The following is a 13,702-nucleotide window of genomic DNA, read 5'->3' on the forward strand; positions in this document are numbered from 1 at the left end:
GAGGATGCAGAAGCATGACTCTTAAACATAGTTAAATATTTTCAGGTGTATGAATATGAAACCAACCTGAAAGCAATATTTGTTGTTTATCAATTGCAAGGATAGGCTACCATGTGGTGGGAAGAGACATAGGTTATACATCTACTGGATGAGAAAATTGTTTCTTGGGAGGGCTTTTAATAGAAGTTTAAAGCTCGATATTTGAGTGAGAGATATTATGACGACCAGGGAAAATAATTCCATGAATTGAGATTGTGACAACTGACCATGGATGAGTTTGTGACTAGGTTCACCAACCTACTTCAGTATGTGCCATATATTAGAGAAGAAAAGGCTAAAGTGCAGATATTTTTGAACTGTTTATTAGTGGTGTATAAAGAAAGAATTGAATTTGATAATCCGATAACTATGGATGAAGCAATCTCAAAGGCTAGAATTTTCTATCAACATTTTAGAAATCGAAGTGAAGGGTCCAAACACTCGCAGAGAAGGGACAAAAATAATACAGGAATGAATTTTTGAAGACAAAATCCCACCTATTTAAAGAAATTTGGTAAACAACACCAGCGAATTGGGAAATAAAGAAAGCATAGGGGGTACAAAGAGGGAGCCACTGAAATGTTTGGATTGTGGTGAACAACACTTTTTGCGTTATTACAACCACAACCTTAGGTCAATTCAGAGTGTTCAAGTGGCACCTGAAGCTTCCACACCAAACGAAGTGACCTGAAGCATCCCAAGGATTAGCACACCTTTGGAGGACCTCCAGGCTGATCATCAATCTGCCATGATTGATATTGAAGGTATTATTCAAAACCAACCTATGTCTATTTGAATAAACCCTGGGGCTAGCCTAAGCTATATAAACCCGCAAATGGTAGAAGAACATAAATTAAAAATAGAAAAATTCTAAAGTTCCTGGTTGGTATAGTTAGCTACTGGTAGCAAATGGAAAGTGACCAATGCGATGAACCAATGTGTAGTGAATTTAAATGGATATTTTACAAAAATCAACCTAAACATCCTTCCCTTATGATCACATTACCTCTTAATTGGAATGGATTGGTTGGAGCAACAAAAAGTTGTTGTGAATTATTTGGAAAGGTTTGTGAGTTGTATTGACTCACAAGGGATGCCCTTCCTAATTAAAGGAAAGCCAAAACTAGTATCCGTTTGAAAAATAACAACATTATAGTTGAAAAGAACAACAAAAAAGGGTTGTAAAGCGTATATGGTGCAGGTGGAAAAATATGATTAAGAGGATGAAGTGGAAAAGATGAACCAATTACCTATAATAAGAGATTTTCTAGATGTGTTTCCTGAAGAGATTCCTAGGTTACCCCGATAGAAAAATATAGATTTCTTGATTGACTTAGTGTCGGGTGCTACACCTGTATCTAGAGCTCTATACTGGATGAGTACCCCTGAGCTATTAGAGTTGAACATGCAACTGCAAGTGCTACTGGATAAGGGCTATATCAGACCGAGTGTGTCACCATGGGGACCCCGATATTGTTTGTTAAGAGAAAGGATGGTACATTTAGAATGTGTATTAACTATAGGCAGCTAAATAAGTTAACCATTAAGAACATATATCCCCTAACGTGAATCGATGATTTGGTTGATCTAAGGGGGAAATTGTCTTTTCAAAAATGGATTTGAGAACTAGATATCACGAGTTACACATTAAGGATGAAGACATACATAAGATAACTTTTAGAACAATGTATGACCATTATGACTTGGTGGTATTACCTTTTCGACTTACGAATGCCCTTGCGAATTTCATGTCTCATGAACATTATGCTCCTTAAGTATCTTGATCATCAGTTCATTTTACTCTTCATTGACGACATTCAAGTGGACTCAAAAAATGAGGAGCATCAAGAACATCTTATATTGGTGCCACAAATGCTTAGGGAGCATCAACTTTATGAAAATAGCAATAAGTGTGAGTTCTATAAAACAAAAATCTAATATGTAGGACATATCATTTCAAAAGAAGGATTGGCAGTGACTCCTGAAAAAGTTAAAGGCATTATGAATTGGCCAATACCAAAAGATGTGTCAACAACTTTTTCCTTCATATGGATTGTTGGATACTACTGAAGATTTGTGTAAGGGTTTTCAAAGTTGGCCTACACCATTACCTCTCTACAGAAGAAGGGGGTGAATTTTGAATGGACAAATAAAAGCGAGGAAAGCTTTAATGAATTAAAGAAAATGCTGATAACAATTGTTATCTTTAAAATAACAAACCCAAATAAAGAGTTTATAGTGTGCACAAACGCTTGTCTATAGGGGTTGAGGGTGTACTACTACAAGATAATGCAATCATAACCTATGAGTCAGGAAAAATAAAAAAACATGAACGAAATTATAATATTTATGACCTGGAACTAGATGCAGTAATCCATGCCTTGAAAATGTGGAGGCATTACTTGTTGGGAAAGAAGTTTGTGTTAGTAATTGATCATATCAATTTAAAATACTTCTTCAGTCAACCTGATCTAAATGCCTGATATGCAAGATGGTTAGCTTTCCTTAGTGAGTTTGACATGCAAATCAAACACATTAAGGGAAAGGGGAACAGTATTGTTGATGCCTCAAGCAAAATGTTCTCATTCTCTAATTGCCAAGGTGGAGAGTAGTGTTAAAAGAGATTTGGAAGAACATATACAGTTAACAGTGCAACTAGACCCGAGCTATCAAGAAAGGCAGCTGAAAATACAGCAGGGAGAAATTTTGGGGTATGATATAAACTCAAAAGTCTTAATTACATATAAGAATAGGTTGTATATTCTAGATGTAGCAGCATTAAAACAAATAATTCTGGATGAATGTCATAAGAGACCGTACTTCGATCATCCGGGGTATTAGAAAATGATAACATCCTTGAGTAAACATTTTTTTCCCAAGTATGAAGAAAGAGGTGGCATATTATTTAGCCAAATGCATAGAGTGTCAAAGGTGAATGTGGAACACCAACATCCAGCGATATTGTTGAATCCACTACCCATACCAAAACGCAAGTGGGAGATTATCTCCATGGATTTTAAAGCAATGTTACCAAGAACCAGACATCGGAGGGACTCTATTATGGTATTATGGTGGTAGTGGATGCATTAACTAAAGAAACACACTTCATCCAAGTGTAGTCCACCTTTGGTATTGCACAAATTGCTAATATATTCATGAGGGACATCTTCAGACTTCATGGGATACCGAAGTTGATAGTTTCATATAGGGATGCAAAGTTTAAGTCTAACTTCTCAAAGGCCTTGTTTGGGGGTTTGGCAACGAAGTTGAGCTTTAGTACCGCATATTACCCTCAGACATATGGGAAAACTGAAAGAATATATCAAATAGCTATGCTTCGAATGTATGTGAGAAAGAATATATCAAATAGCTATGCTTCGAATGTATGTGATGGACAATCCCACCAAGTGGGAATACTTTATGCATTTAGTTGAGTTTTCATATAATAATAGTTATTAGACTACAATTAAGATTAGCCCATTTGAAGCCTTATATGGCCGAAAATTCCATCCTCTACTCAGTTGGAGCCAACATGAAGATATGTTGATTCTTCGACCCAAGATTCTATAAGAAATGGCATTGATATTGTGGAAAATTCAGCAGAATATTAAATTTGTCCAAGACTCAAAAGAGAGTTATGTGGACAGGAAAAGGACACATGAGGATGTACAAGTGGGAGAGCATGTATGCCTGAGGGTAAAGCCTCAAAAAAGTACTCTTAGAACCAGAGAATGTGCTAAATTAGCTCCATGGTTCTGTGGGCCATTTGAAATTCTAGAATGAGTTGGTCTAGTGACATACCAGTTGGCCTTACATATTCATGTTAAATTTCATAATGTGTTTCATGTATCGTTATTGAAAAAATATGTTCATGACCCTTCTCATATAGTGGACTATAATGTGTTCTCGGTGGAGCCCGAAGGAGACTTTCTGCTAGAGCCACTCCGTATCTTGGAGTGGAAAGAGACCGTGCTCAGTAACTGAGTCGTGGCTCAGGTTAAAGCGTAGTGGAAGAACTTTACTCCCGAGGAGGCCACTTGGAGATTGGAAGACATCTTGAGAACTAGTTATCCAAAGTGGTTTGCAAAAGAAATGCTTGAATAATAAACACCAAGGATGATGTTCTTTTGTTTTGGGGGAAGATGTAAGGTACCTCTATTTTAGAAAATAATGTAGTAAAGTGTTATTATTGGGTAATTATGACATTTAGGATAATGGCATAATGGCCAAAAATTGTTTTGATGAAAAAGTATGATGATGTAATTATTTGAGTTTTAAATAAATTAATGTGGTATTTGAAGAAATTACTTGGAAATAACAAAGTAACGAATGATATCATTTTCCTAATCCATAATATGGATGGATAAAATGGGCAAAGGGCGAAAAAAAAAAAAAAAGAATAATAATATTAAACCTTCTCTGCTAGGGAAAGTGTGAATTTAAAAGGCCTCCACCAGAAAAATAGGGAGGTGTTGATTATGGGGAAGTGGAGAGGCAAATCTCAGCTAGGGGGAGAACCTAAAGAGGAGTTTCATGGTTGGGAGGCAAACGTTGTTCAATCCAATTCAATTTATTCATACCGAGTTGTGGGTTAGAAATTATATTTACTATTGATTTTATATTATAGACTAATAAGATTCAATTGAAAGGAAATGATAAATTCTGTTTGGTAGACCTGTATCAAGTAATAAAATGTGAAATGAATTGTTTTATGAAATTAATCTATTTAGACTATTGAAATTTGGTAGGAGTAAGTAAGTTTTGATGGGTTGGAATCTTGATGGTACAAAGTTCTCCATTAACAGGACCCCATTAAGAGACATTTTCTTTAATAAGCATATTTAGTAGTTGTAATATGCATTGATGACCCCCATTAAGAGACATTTTATTTAATAAGTATATGCATTGATATTAGATTGGAATAATAACAGTGGTACATAACCATTATTTATAATTCTTTTTTGACACACGGATTTTAGGGTAAGTGAGATAAGGTCCCTGTGCAGCTGTAACACAAATATGCACTGTGCATATAGGTGTTTGTAGCATCATAGGCCACAGTCTAGCCATCAGTTTATGTTGGGTTGTTCAACAACTGTGATTGTGAAGGAAACCTAGCGGTGAAACTTGAGTTAACTAACATAATATGGTGATCAGTATTTAAATCCAAAGGAGAAGGCATCAAGCAACTCTGAGTAGCGTTTTTCCGGCAGCCCATGCGAAAACCTGCATGTATCTACTCAGGAAGAGCATCTTATATATATGTATATACGAATTAATTTGTTACTGAAGTTACACTGCGAAACCTGTATAGAAATTTCCCATGTCATGTAATTTAGTAGAAGATATATATAAACATAAAATAAGAATAAGATATACCTTTGGCATTTAAATGAGAACTTTGTGACATAGCATAGCTTATAGTTAACAAAAAGGCAAGAGAAACAATACCTATAACCTCTAGGATTAGCTGCATTGAATCGTCATTACATGACATGGGAAAGGCATTATAAATAGGGAAAGTGAAACATCAAGTAGTAGCATACAGAAGTAAGGAGGAGCATCACAGTTCATAACAAATTTAGCCAAACGAAGTTACCTATTTAGTTAAGTAGTTCAACAAATTACCAATACCATGGCATTTGGATTTTTAGCTAAATGTCAAATCATCTATTCATGCATCGAGATTCAAGCATAACAAGTATATACATGTGCACTTTTTTTTTTTATTAAATCAATACATTCATGTAGGGATATAGCGTTGTGTACGAACTGTAAGTATTCAAGCCAAGCGAATACAGTAAAACCCAAAACCCAGAATTTCATACTGAAAATATTACCCACAAGAGTAAGAGGGTGAAGGAGTTATAATATCTCATACGCATATCATTCTATTCAAGTTAAAAGAAAAGAAAAAAATGTTCATTTAGATCACAGAGATTCACACTAGCACAGGCTGCTGTAATCACTAAAACTATTTAGGAAAATTATATGATTGGAAATACCACAACCCATATGAAGATACATAGTTCTAAGAGCTTGAAAAAAAAAGCAACAGGAAATGTGAATGCTAGGAGATATCCTAAAAGCCACAGCATAAACGCACTGTGGAAATTATATTAATACGAAGGAAAATAATTGTGCAGTAAGTGACAAGAACCAGTGCAATAGTGAACCATTCAGGCGAACCATAATAGTGTTGGGCATGAACATCCATTCAAATTTGCATAACTATGCAACATCCTTAGAACATGATAAACGATTTCACTATAAATATTTACATAAGAGGAGAGAGGAGAGATTAACATGAGACTGGAGTGAAATTAACATTAACCAACAATAGAGAAAAAGAGGGAAACCCTCAAGACAAAGTACAATCGAAGCTATCAGGCCAATGTTTGCCACAAGGCTAAGAAAACCTAAATATAAACCATCCTCATGTAGAAAAAACACGTTGTTTTCGCCATTCATGATAGAAAACATGCACAAAAGGGTAGACCAAGACAACATTACGAACCTGGAGGGTGCCAAGAGAGGAATTATGCCAAAGGCATGCGAAGACCCGAGCCTAACAATAACATGAACATAAATAAGCGGGTTCGTACCTATTTGCCAAACACCCAGAAGAGTATAATAGTTAGGCGAATGTTGGAGTGAAATCTGAATGCACTAATAACATATCGTGAACATAATAAAAACAAACCTGAGAGGTTAACGCACCTGGATGACGACCATCGCCGAGCTGAGCAAGGGACAAACAAACCTGGGCATTTAAGGTCTAAGGTTAGATGAACATCAACGAATGCCCAAAACTATTGCTTCCTATGTAAATGTGAGGTGATGGTCGAAAATATTTACACGGGGACTTTGGAAGAAGAAAAGTTGATAAATGCAGGTTGTTTCCACTTCAACCATTGATGTTATAGTAACCCTCCTCCATTACCTGCACCAAACAATCAAACAATTAGTATAGTGCAGAGAAACCATTGAAAACACTGAATGTTCTTACCAAATGTGCAGAAAACCCAGTAGGACTCAATATGATAAAACTCAATAAATTGGAGAGGATTACCTAGATGGAAAGAGCAGCCCAAGCATCGTGACAGGGCAGGCCTTTGCAGAATCTGGTCAGGAAAATGAAGACTAGAGCCACCCACAAGAGGGTGCAAAGCCCCGTAGCTCAGGCAACATAAAAAACACCCCAATCGCTCAAATAAACCACCCAACACTCAAATGACCCATCCCATTGAACAACTAGATCAGAATGAACAGTAAGGGAGGGTGCGGTGTTTTCTATAGGAGCAAGAAAATAACCAGAGGCACCGAGGTGAAATGAGAGGCACAAGAACAAACAGATGACCCAAATGTGAAATCTGCTATGGAAAAAGGAGATTATGGTTTTGGACGTGTAACGATCATCGTAGATGTAGCCCCAAACGAATAGTCGTTGATCTCACCCAGTAACGAGGAGTTCGTTGGGCAGAGGGGACGTGCAGCTGTTCACATGGAGGAGATAGGGGACGTGCAGGTCTTCACATGGAGGAGATGACGTGGGCGCACAGGAGTTGACAATGCAATCGTTGTAAACTGTGACATGCGAATCGCACTAGTACTCATAAGTAAAAACAGAAACCGAAATGTACTAATATACTACCTTCATCATAGTGAAATTAAATCAACGCGTTTAATCATTACACCTTTCAAAGTCCAACAAATAAATGGGGTATTATCCAAAGTTTATAGATGGGTATAATAGTTCCTATGGAATAATTAGGAGTTCACCAAACCTTGGTTAGAAATATATACATATATATGTATGGTAGCATGTGGTTAAATTACTCTAACCATCAGGGCTTTGAGATTATAAACATGACTAAAAAGGATCCTACTTAAGTTAGTCTTTGAGAAATGTTATGAAAGGTATATTATAAAAAAAAATTGAGACCTCGGAGATGTGACATGGATTTTACCAATGTTATGGGGTTTGATCGATTAGAATTTTCTTTCGAATTATCTATTAAGGATTTATTTTAGGTCAATTCTATCATTGTTTTTTTTAATATAATTCAATTCTATACAATTTTTAAGCTTGAGGTTTTATATTTACATAATTCAATTTTTTGATCCAATGAGAATGATTCTATTATATATTAACATATTTCTGTTAAACTTCACTTCGAAGATGCTCTAAACAATTTTTTCGTAAGTAATAATTTCCTTTAAAGTTAGATTTTATCGAACACAAAATTTATTAAGAAATTTCAATTTATTTTAAATATATTTCATAACATGAATATAAAATCAATAATTTTACCTAAATTAGTATTGTTAAAAAGATATTTTATTCAAATTGAAATCATGAAACAATAAAATTATTATTTAAAAACCAACTTTACCGAAAATCATCATTTTTTTTATATAGTATTCTTATACAAACATTTATATGGTTAAATTCATTTACTCAAGCTATAAATAATAGCTACAATCCATAAATCCTATAAATTAAATATGGCGAATATATATATATATATATCCACTACCACTTATATTTATTATTGAAATGTCTGTGGATTCAACTAAAATTAAAACTTTTATTTTAAAAATAAAATTGAATTAATAAGGAAGTCATGTCTAGTTATATTTCAAGCTACTTTTATGTAACAAGCTAGCTAATTTTGGTTTGAATATCAAATTTAATTTCTACTAAAACAACTCTAAGTTAGACTCTCAACAAATTATGACTCAAATCTTAAAGTTATAGTGTTGTTTAAAAAAAAATGGTTAAAGTCCGTAAAATGAGTCAAGAAACCCTACAAATAAATAAATGGTCTCCAATTGTCACATACCCAACTTCCAAATCATTTTTTTTCTACCATATTTAGTTCCTCAAGGTAATTTACATGAGTATTAATTTGTCCTAAACATGTACATGACTTCAATAATGGTTGATTAGAGTAGTCCACTTGACTTATACAAGCCATTTATTTATATAAAATATGGTGGTATGATTGCAACACTATTCTATATATTTGATCTTATTCATTGGATTAACATGAGGTGTATATACATTTCCCTTCCTAATAACAAGATTAACTTTATGAGGTCAATAAATCAGACACACATATAAATTGCACTCTACTTATGCTTTGAATGTATACGATATAATGCCTTGTGGTTTGACTTGAGGTTTCACTCAAACCTATGTTTTTTAATTTTATTCGCTATTCTTTTAACCTTTGTACCCATATAAATTGGTGCCCATGTTGGATTAAAAGAAATGTTCTAGGCTCTGTTTTTGGCGTATACTTAGACCTAGTGGTTTAGGGTTTGCCACACACTTATGGTCCATGTGATGGTCATATGTATCAAGTGCTTGTTACCATTGAATGGTGGAGATTAATCTTCTCACATTCAAGGGCGGTGGTTTGATTGAACCAACCCTAGCCTTTTATCGTTGTTTTATTTGGTCATTTTGCCCTTGTTATGCTCTTGTCATTCCATAGAATGAGGCCATGGGGTTTGAGCGTTTTTCACTACACCTGTTACAATATGAAGTGCCAATTTTTCCCTCCATACACTTGTAACTTTCCCACCAGAACGTTCATTGTTTCCAGAGAAAGGAGGATCGACTCACACAGGTTTAATTTGGAATTTTCCTCCATGCATTATTTGCATTTTCTTTTGTTTCTTCCATTTTGTGTCTCATGTGTCATATTTTATTTATTCTTGATGATATACTACACATATTTCACTTCTTGTGGACTCTATAAGATAAGTACGCCCTACTAGCGGAATTGAGTGTTTGAGTTGGGGATTCTTCCCTTACAGCCTTAGAGGTAACCTAGCCCAATGTAATTCTTTGTTTTTCTTTTTTCACTTCGGTTTATTGATTATTAGGTGAACAAACCCACAAATTACATGTACCACCATAAGTTTGGTGTAGGGTTCTAGTGAGGGTTGTTTGGGTTACATCTCCATTATGGACATAGGTAATTCAAAGGGTTTTGGCATGACTAATTTCTCTTTTGATTCCTTTGTATTTGTTGGGTCACAACCCTTGTAGACGCATGTGCTCTAGAAAGGGTTTTGGGTCCTCGTGGATTCGACACATAAATGATTATGACCAATTCTCTTGTTCAAATTCCCTTTGATGTTTACCTATGAGTATTTTTTAGTTTAGTACTTTTTTTAGCAAAGACTGCATTTAATATTTATGTATTTCTTAAGCTACATTTATGTTCCTATAAAGACTAAATAAAATATTAATATTTGTGTGTGTATAGGGTTTAAGTGCTAGTTGTTGTAGCTCGCAACATGTATGTTCTATCTTCCCATTTTACTCGCTCCGTCAATTTCCTATTGTAACAAATGGGGATTTCTAACACGACTCGATAATGTGTTCTAGGCATATTGTTGCATTGTAGGGAGGGAGATCGATGAGAGATTAGTATTATTTCCAAACCTTGATGGTCACTCACTATGATGCAGGTTGGTCCTTATCGAAGTTCATTTCCTTGGTTCCAAATACTAACTCTCGGCGAGATGTGATTTGTGATTTGCAAGCCAATTCAGGGTTTTCTACAGAAAATGTTCCAAAAACTCTTGATGAGGGTTATGTAGCCCTTGTTTGGTGTTGATGTGACCTCTAATATTTTCATTACTATGACCTGTGGCCTTGAATATATATATATATATATATATATATAGATAGATAGATAGATATCTATGGTTTTTTGGTATTCTTCCAATACTCTGATTATGAATTCATTGTATCGAATATTCTTACTCATTCCTTCGAATATTAAAGTTTATGGTTGCAACCAATATGGATTTATATGGATGGGTTATTCTTATCACTTTATTCTTTTCTTAGAACTTGGCTCAATGTTTTTATGGGGTTTTGCATTATCTCTTTCTTAAATATTTGGCTAGTTATATGGACACCTCTTGTGTTTTTTCCATTTCATTTATATGTATATATGTGGCTCTTTTTTTGTATTGGATTATTTCCTCGGAGGTTTTTTTGTTAAGCTAGATAGATCCTCCTTTTTCACTAATATAGAGCAAATTTACATCACATAGAACTGGCTAGGTGGCCTCAACTTTCCTAGTGGGAAACCAAGTCTGTTCACCACTTGTCCGCAGTATATGCCATCCAGTAGCAAAAAATATTATGTCTCTCTATCCAAGCAATATAAGCTTCAAATTCTTCTCTACTTCCATACTCTAGAGTCAGTTTGAACCAAGATACATGAAAGGTGCTACTCAATGCAGCCTAGGTGGATGTCTTGTTTGTGCCGTTGGAAATACACATTTTTGAAATTCTTACCTGTAATTTGGCATTCCTTGAACTATGACTCTCATGCCTACCGCGATCTCCTCCATCGCCTTTCTAAGTAAGATTTTCATTAACCAGCATAAGTAAAGGGTCTATTTAAATTGGGTGATTATGCCTGTTGTCTTTCTAGGTTCCAGGGTGAGGACTCTCCAGTCCTCCAACTTCGTATCTCTCTCAATCTCATGCTTCAATTGTGCTTCCCATTCTTCTAACAAATTTCAAATTTCTTCATTGGTTCCCTCCGAGTAAGCAGTTGCCAATTTCCTAATTAACAGTTCAACATACTTCAGACCCCATCGGCCACCCGAATGTCTAGGTTCTGGGTTGTGCCTAGTCTCTCAAGGTTTCTTACTACGACCTTGGGTTTTTACAGGTTGTGCCATGGTCTCTCTAACCCATTCCTATACAATGCAGAAAAATATAACCTGATCATCCCTAGAGTTGTCGTGTGCGAGGGTAGGTTCACCACATGGGATACCTGTTTTACAATAATAAAAAAACATGCAATTGACCAATTAAACTTCAACGTATTACAACAAAGTGCATGTACACAGGTGGTAAGGTTGTGTCACTCCATCCCTCCAGCTTCATAACCCCCTTGTCGCTTGCAGTAATATGCCCCTCATGGTCACAGGAGGGTTCTGTAGAAAGGACTAGCACATGGCTTCCACTAGAGGTTTCATTTCTCAACAAGTACCCCCCAGGAACGCTCTGACATGCAATATCTTCCCAATCCCAAGAAAGGAGGTGCAACTGGCTGCTGGCCATCAACCCAACTTTTCTATCATGCCCTTTATTATCTAACCGATAAACAAAAAGAGGACCCAACACAGGCATCGACCCATCCCTGAGCCCCATAACGCTACCATCGCCAACCCTCCTTCCATAACCAATCTCCATTCCCTGGGAGGTTTCCTTCCTGGAGTAATTCTCCTCCTTCTCACCCATTCCCATGTATCTACAAACCACCCTTTGGTTGTGCATGGTCATGTTACAGAGTTTTACTCTCAAAATGTGGGTGTACATGCAAGCATTAACCCCCTTGCCAAACCCTCGAGCTTATCCAATGACACAACTATGTGCTTCTACACTATGCCCCCTGCCCAGAGCCATCAAAATTCCCATACGAGAAAGGAGAATCTTGAAGCAGAGTAAGATGGAGAGGGTGCCTATTAGGTGCCAAAGAAAGAAGTAGAATAAAACACACGCCACAAAAATATGCCCCCAACTCCTCACATCATTACGATCCTTCCCCAAAATTCCTTCCCTCTCCCTCAAATGAAACTTGAAACAAGGCAACATAATGAGATAAGAGAGATGGTAGATAACATACCCGTAATCCTTCACGTGTGGATGATGGAGTTGTTTCTACTCATGAAGTCATTGAACTAGCCCCCCAAGCCAATCTCCTTTCTCACAATTTCTCTGGTACTCACCAGACTTCTCTCTGGGGAAATTACAAAGTCCAACACTTCCCCTCCTCTCGTTGCCACCTTTCTTTAATGCGGTGTTTAACATCATGCAAAGATCCACCACACCCATCGCCTCGAGCATGTGGTGGGAGGTGGTTATTTATCTTCCAGTACCAATCGTTAACCCCATCTTAATGAATTATTCCCCCAGCCCGCACCCTAGTCGGGGGTTCCTGGGAGGTATTGTTATTCAAGCATCCTCGCAAGAGATAACTTGCACTATCTCTTATTTACAGCACTTGTTTTTTCTTGTTTGTGACGTTCCTTTTTAAGTAATGAAAATTCAAAATCAAGTATGCTTTAACTGTTTAGCGTCCTTGTATTTATAATTATATTTGGGACTCATCCCATACAACTATTTTCCTTATAAGCTTGTATGGAATTACACAAGATTCAACCTTTAACTATTTGGGCCTACGGTTGAACTCAATTATCATTATGTGATTGTAAATAATGCTTTGGTAATTGTGTTATTTCATATCTTGTGGTTTCCGCTACCTTCCTTGAATTAGTCTGGTTGTCGTGATTTTTTATCTAATCACAAGGCCAACACATTTGTTTTCATTAGAACTCACCCATACAAATTCTTTACTAGTTGATATTGGTTTAGATTCACTGTATAATTTAATGGGTAAAATGCTTAAGCTCGAGCCATACATATATTAGCAAGACTTTTACAAAAACACTAGTTTCTCTTGCTTAATACTTACATCCTTGATAATTTGATTCATTATAGTTAATACCCAACCCATTAATCTTGACATATTTAAATTAATCACTCCTATATAAAACTAGGAGAGACATCCTGTAATGGTTAAATGGTTACTAATTTAATGTCTTACGGGAAGTTGTG

General features: G+C 35.9%; 1 long non-coding RNA gene across 3 annotated transcripts; it reads right to left on the minus strand.

The window, feature by feature from the left end:
• Positions 1 to 6,185: 6,185 nt before the first annotated feature.
• Positions 6,186 to 7,410, minus strand: LOC149237094 (uncharacterized). 3 transcript variants are annotated; one of them, XR_016245233.1, is made up of 4 exons: positions 7,112 to 7,410; positions 6,898 to 6,982; positions 6,760 to 6,802; positions 6,186 to 6,556 (listed from the first exon to the last, which is right to left on the minus strand). It is a non-coding gene; the product is annotated as an uncharacterized LOC149237094 (long non-coding RNA). The 3 variants fall into 3 exon arrangements; XR_016245232.1 differs by having other exon boundaries at positions 6,186 to 6,644; XR_016245231.1 differs by having other exon boundaries at positions 6,186 to 6,644; positions 6,743 to 6,802.
• Positions 7,411 to 13,702: the final 6,292 nt, after the last annotated feature.

Source organism: Pinus tabuliformis, chromosome 8, assembly GCF_031772625.1.
Source record: "Pinus tabuliformis cultivar Carrire ecotype Pingquan chromosome 8, CPIR1, whole genome shotgun sequence".
NCBI lineage: Eukaryota > Viridiplantae > Streptophyta > Pinopsida > Pinales > Pinaceae > Pinus > Pinus tabuliformis.